At 37.3% G+C, this 5,225-nt stretch overlaps 1 protein-coding gene across 2 annotated transcripts in view; it reads right to left on the bottom strand.

Annotated features, from left to right (window-relative positions):
• LOC107557147 (protocadherin-9) overlaps nucleotides 1-5,225 on the bottom strand; it is a 285,767-nt gene that overhangs the window by 109,739 nt on the left and 170,803 nt on the right. The gene's annotated exons all lie outside the window — the stretch shown is intronic.

Raw genomic sequence — 5,225 nt, 5'->3', positions numbered from 1 at the left:
TTCTCCACAGTACTGGGGTCTTGTAGTTGGTGATGTCTTGCAGTCTTTTCCAAACTGTTGCAGGGTCATTGGCAGAAAACTGGTTTCTCCGATTTTCGGAGCAGTTCCTCTTAGCCACTCCGATCTCCTTTGTCAGTTTGTTTTTGGCCTGTTTGTACACGACTCTGTCCCCATTCCTGTAGGCATCTTCTTTGGCCTGACGGAACTGTCTGAGTTTTGCAGTGAACCACGGTTTGTCGTTGTTGTAAGTTAAATGAGTCTTGATAGGGATGCAAATATCCTCACCGAAACTAATATATGATGTTACAGAATTCGTGAGCTCATCCAAATCGATGGCAGCAGCTTCAAAAACACTCCAATCAGTGCAGTCGAAGCAGGCTTGTAAATCCCACTCTGCTTTTATAGTCCTAATTACAGGTTTAGTTGATTTCAGTTTATTTCTGTAGATCAGTATAATGAGCCAGACAGTGATCAGAGAGCCCCAAAACTCTTTGATATGCATTCTTTATTGTGGTGTAAGAGTGGTCAAGTATATTACAATCTGTGGTAGGACATGTAACGTGCTGTATTTTGGCAGTTCATGTGAGAGGTTTGCTTTATTAAAGTCCCCAAGAATGATTATAACAGAGTCCGGGTGTTGTTGCTCTGTGTCTGTGAACTGGTCAGCCAGCTGTTGTAGCACCGCAATCACATACACTTGTGGCGGAATGTATGCACTTACGAGGAATGAACAATGAACAAGGAAAACTCCCACGGCAATTAGAACAGCTTACAGTTGATGAAGATCGCTTCTAGATCAGGACAGGACATCTTCAACACTGTTACATCTGTACACCACCTTTCGTTGATGTAGAGGCAAGTCCCACCTCCACACGATTTTTCTGTTGATTCTGCGTCGCGATCCCCTCTGAACAGCTGGAAGCCCGGCAGATGTAACGCGCTGTCCGGAATGGCTTAATTCCATGAAACACAAAGCAGCGCAAGGTTTGAAAAATCCTTATTTATTTGGGAGAGCAGAATAAGTCTGTCCATTTTGTTGAGTTGAAAGTGAATGCAAATTGATGCTAGGCTGCTCCGTTCTAAAGCCGCGCTGTCGGAGCTTGACGAGTGCGCCGGCTCACTTGCCACGCTTGCGCGTCTTAAAACACTTGAACAATGCTGCTGCTATGTTCAGCAAAATGTCAGAGTAATCAAAAACCGGTAGAAGATTGTGTGGTGTGTTCTGCCATATATTCAGCAGTTCATCCCTAGTAAAACTATAAAAAACTAACAAGAACATTAAAACAACTGGAGAGCTCCACACCAAGGCAGCCATTTGCGGCACCATCTTGAAATCTGTATTTATTTTTTATTTAAAATTTACAACAAATGTATTTTAAAATTACAATTTAAAATAAGTGTTTTCTATTTGAATATATGTTAACATTTAATTTATTCCTGTGATGCCTGTCTAGTGTCACAAGATCTTTCAGAAATCATTCTAATATGCTGATTTGCTGCTCAAGAAACATTTCTTATCAACAATGTTTTGATTAATATAGAGTTCAAAAGAACATCACATATTTAAAACATAAATATTTTGCAACATTATAAATGTATTTACTGTAACTTTTGATCAATTTAATGCATCCTTGCTGAATAAAAATGTAAAAAAAAAAAATTATAATAATACAATAAAAAATCTAGTCTTACTGACTCCAAACTTTTGAACAGTAGTATACAGTATGAGTTGCTGTGATGTAGGTGATATGTTTTGTACTTTCGATGATGGCTGGTCAGTACAGGCTCTGCCTACAGTGTTGGTAGGCATCGGTGGAATAGCACTGCTGGGTTGGCATAGCCTGGCCAGAGCATCCCAGTTCATATGCCATGTGCTCACACTGGGCACAGAGGCTCAAAACCATGTGAAAGTTCCGGCATCACCATCAAAAGGTCTTGATGATGCAGCGTGCATGTACCATCCTGCATCTGTGAGCTTTCCATTGCTTGCATACACATTAACATGCTTGTATGCAAACAACCTCTCCAATGCAATTACTGGGAAATAATTGCACTTGTATTTTTAACCAAGCACAGTTCTCGTTGCTTTTCCAGACAATATTTCTGCATTACTGATCTTTGTCACTTGCTAATTTTGAGCATACTCCAAGAAAATTCTAATGACATTTCGCAAAGTCCAACACCGAACTCTCCGCTAACCTTTCTGAGCGGGAAGTTGTCTTTTTTTGCACCATCTCTGTCGACTGTCTTAGACAACTCTGCTGTAATTATTGGCAAAAGCAAAGGTCAGCCAATCTCAGCACTATGCAAATGACCTCATTATATAATTTGGAGCATTTCAGAAAGCAAGTGACATTCAATTAGAGGTAAAAAAAAGAGGAGAACAGTAACTTCAGCACGACAGCCTGAGCTATGGACAACTTAAGCTGGACAAACCACAACAAAAAAGAAAGAAAATAAAACATTATGACTTAATAAACTTTATCCAAGACGTTTTCTTGATGTGTTTTATCCAACTGGCATACTATTTAAATAAAGCATAAACCTATACATACCTGCCATTTTGTGTCTTAAATAAGGTTGGTTATCTTATTTTAGAAATATTTTACTGGGGAAAAAAAAGGATAAAAATATGTTGTTCTATGTATATATTCCTCGTATTAAGCCACCAAATCATAAATATGAGGAATAAAAAATCACAATTTAGTTTTTGTGGGAATTTGACAGACTCTGGCTCATCTCGAGGGACACATTGACCTGCTCTGTTTATCATAAATATGCAGAAAAACGGCTAAATAATCCTGTTTTCAATGGTACAAAAATACATTTTTAATAAAAATGATGCAAAATACAGCTTTATTGACAGTATATTTATGCTAAATTTTCCCAATTCTCCAAAAGTTAATACAGGACCTCATGTGCATGCGCCTCACACCATGTGAAAGTCAATGTGGGCTTGAAAATTAAATTAAATTAAATTAAATTAAATTAAATTAAATTAAATTAAATTAAATTAAATTAAATTAAATTAAATTAAATTAAATTAAATTAAATTAAATTAAATTATAAAATTAAATAAAATTAAATAAAATTAAATTAAATAATGGTCCTGAAAAGTACTAAAATAATCATTAATTGAATCCTTTGAATGATGAATGAAATAACATAATACTGTTAATATTCATTTATTGAGGAAACAATAAAGCAATTATTGTGGAATGAATGAATGAATGAATGAATTAATTAATTAATTAATTGTTTCTTTCTTTCTTTTTTTTAAGTAGAGTTCAGAGCAATTATTGTGGAAATGGTCTTCAAAAGTACTAAAACAATCATTAATGCAATCTTTACAGAACCAGAATCATTGTTACTCACAATTCTTATCCCTCAAAACACAAACATGCAGAGTCTGATCTTCAAAAAAAAATAAAAAAATCCTTGCAATAGGTAACATCATACAGAACCAATCACATTACAGCAACAAGATCATGTGTTCACTGCTGCACGTGAACTGGACAGAGAGTCTCATTCAAATGCATCTGGCTTCAATTTAACTATAAGCGAACCACCAAAAGCCAAAGGAATCTTTTTTTTTTTTTTCACAATGCCTTAGATGAAATCTGTCATTAAAAGTTATCTGTTTCTACATACTTATTTGTGGTTTTTCTGTGGAAATATAGTCACTTAAATCTGACAGCTAGAATAAATTGGGAGTCCTGCCAACAGTGTTTGTGAAATACTAGATATATAGATCAGTACACACACATGCACACATTTTTTTGAAAGCATCATTGTTGCTCTAGTACGCGAGAGATATATCCTGCTTTATGGAGGTGTATTTATGGAGTAAAACAGAGCACCGATACAGGAGATGAAGAGTCCGTCTGGAGTCATAATAAAAGGCTGCCTGCCCTCTGTTGGTGTGAACGCACTACTGCAGCAAATGAGGACGGACGCTGCATGCTTTGCCTTTCGTAGCCCTCTTTCTTTTCACCGTCCCTTCTTTTTTATCTACTTAAATTGGCTCATTTTCCCTCCCCCTTCTCCGTTATCGTGCTCTTTGCCTCTCTCTCCATCTAGTTTCCGTCACACATCAGAGGAGAGGGTTTCCGTGCAGCGCCTCTCTGTAGTGTGGCTCTCTGCGCATGTGTTCTCTAGTAATGATCCCCTCGCTCCTCATTACAGGCAGAACACTGTGACCTCCCTCCCATTGTACGGGCCCTTTCATTGGCCTGAGTGGCTCAAATGCCAGCCCCGGGCCAATCTGCAGTCATCCTCAGTCACAGAAAACATCTTTAGTATATTCATAGACAGATGAGGGCGACCGATACACCTCTACAGTTCACGTATCGTCTCTTTGTATAGGACAGAACAAGCTTGAAACCTCACCATCACACAAACACAGACTGGACACGTATTCATGACTTGGGAAAGTTGAAACGCCAGCTTTAAAGAGGGGCTTTCTGCCAGTGTCCCAAGAACAGACCCTCTAAGCCCCGAAACTGCTCTAACATGCCGAAAAAAGGTGAATAAAACATGTGCAGGGATTGCATAGTTTTTCCATTGTTAAATCCTGAGTGTGCTGCTCAGGGCACCTCTGGACACTCGGACCACTAGCGTGAATGGATGTGTAGACACATCCTGATGGAAATAGTAGAAATCTCCTGGTGGATGTGCTTTGGTGTGTTTTTTTTTAGCTGGGGGTCAGGTGCCGTGCGAGGAGTTTTAAGCATGTCTGAATCCTCTCAGTTGCTTGGTGAAGCACAATGTGCGGACTTAAATGTAGTCGTTATTTAGAGGTACTTCTTCACACAATCTGAATATATGAGTTCACTCAAGTAAATAATCCCGTACAGAAATGTGCCATAGTAACCATAGTTTCTGCATGAAGTAACTTGCTATTAGCCATCATTATCTAGAAAGACAAAATAATAAACAAAAATCAAACTAAATGTCAAAGACTCTTAAATGTACCTATACTACTACCTATGCCATTTTTACTTACTATTTATATTTAACATTTCTGAAGAAAATTCTGTTTCTTCTATATGTGTGGGTTTTTTTTTTAGTGTGTTGTTTTGTGGTTGCTTATTGATCCAAAACCCACTCATAATTTATGACATATTGGTCTCTAGATATGGAGACCGATCCTTCAATGTATTAATAGTAGTAGCAGTAGTAGTAGTAGTAATAATAATAATAATAATAATAATAATAATAATATT

Source organism: Sinocyclocheilus grahami, unplaced genomic scaffold (genome assembly GCF_001515645.1).
Source record: "Sinocyclocheilus grahami isolate Dianchi unplaced genomic scaffold, SAMN03320097.WGS_v1.1 scaffold590.1, whole genome shotgun sequence".
NCBI classification, from domain to species: domain Eukaryota; kingdom Metazoa; phylum Chordata; class Actinopteri; order Cypriniformes; family Cyprinidae; genus Sinocyclocheilus; species Sinocyclocheilus grahami.
This window is presented reverse-complemented; position numbering and strand designations above follow the sequence as displayed.